We start from the raw sequence: 1,300 nt of genomic DNA, 5'->3' as shown, positions 1-1,300 counted from the left end.
CTCCTTCCACAATCAACGTCTCCCTGTACCGTTCATTCCACAACCGTCCAGGGCTAGGCTGTTCCCCACTGAGCCGGACAAACGGGGTTAGTATTGATTGCTCTTGCTCTCTCTCTCTCTCTCTCTCTCTCTCTCTCTCTCTCTCTCTCGGTTTGTCTCTTTCCTTGTTCGTCAGTCTGTCCCCCCTCCTTTCCTCTCTCTGTTTGTCTGTCTGTCTCGCTCTCTCTCCCTCCCTCTCACTGTTTGTCTGTCTGTCTCGCTCTCTCTCCCTCCCTCTCACTGTTTGTCTGTCTCTCTCCCTGCCCCCTCTCTCTATCTCCCTCTCCCTCTGTTTATCTGTCTATCTGTCTCTCTGCCCCCCATCCCTCTTACAAAAGTCCATTCAAGCGGACACTGATGGGGCCCGTGCTGTTCCCCACACTCAGTGCTATTAGCTCGACGAGAACTGTGGAGCCCAAACAGCTTGTAGGAACATACAGCACGCGCACGGTTTGGCACCAGGGCGAAACAGACGGGCGAAAACACCAAAACAACCAGAGCACCCCGATTCATTATGACACGAGTCCTTTTTACCAGTGGAAACCAAAGGGAGATAACCGGGGCTAACGAACGAGGACCAAAGGCGTGCATCCGTGCGACGTAACAAACTTGGGCGTTTTTAGTTTGGTTTTTATTAAGAGTCTTACGGCATTCGCAACGCAAATGGGTCGCATAAGCGCTGAAGATCAGAGGTGTTACAAGAAAGTAGCATACGAAGAAAAAAAGGAGAGATCAGGACGATATATATTTGAGAGGAAAGACAGAGCTGTGACTGACAAATAAAGACATCGGGGAAAAAAGGTTATATTTAGTCATCTTTTTACGGCCTTTGCAAGACAAATAGGTTATACAAGTGCCGCAGATAAGAATTGTTACTAGAGAGTAACAAACAAATAAAAGGAAAAGAGACAAGGGAGACAGATTTTTTTATAACAGCAAACCACACAAGAGCGCCTGCCATATGAACCACAAACTAATCGAGGGTTGGAACAAACGTTGGCTCACCCCAAGAGCGGACAAATGCTATTCTAATGGATAAATGCCACCCTAATGGACAAACAAACGCAATTCTTACGGTTTCACACCTAACAAATGTGCCTGTAGGCAGCAAGAACAGGACAAAGTGCTCGTGCTCCGTTGTCATGTTGTTCGTTACAAGCCGGCACCACAACGACCACTCGAGTGTTCAAATATAAATATATTTAAATGCGCGTGTTTTTACGGCTCCATCAGCATACATGTAGTTTAAAACATTTAGGAG

The 1,300-nt window shown here is 46.9% G+C and overlaps 1 protein-coding gene across 1 annotated transcript in view; it reads right to left on the bottom strand.

The window, feature by feature from the left end:
• LOC101853548 (ena/VASP-like protein) overlaps nt 1-1,300 on the bottom strand; it is a gene marked incomplete at its 5' end in the record, with an annotated part of 73,384 nt that overhangs the window by 39,003 nt on the left and 33,081 nt on the right.

This window comes from Aplysia californica, unplaced genomic scaffold (genome assembly GCF_000002075.1).
Source record: "Aplysia californica isolate F4 #8 unplaced genomic scaffold, AplCal3.0 scaffold00143, whole genome shotgun sequence".
Classification (NCBI taxonomy): domain Eukaryota; kingdom Metazoa; phylum Mollusca; class Gastropoda; order Aplysiida; family Aplysiidae; genus Aplysia; species Aplysia californica.
Note: the sequence above shows the minus strand (reverse complement) of the source record. Positions and strands in the feature narration are given on the sequence as shown.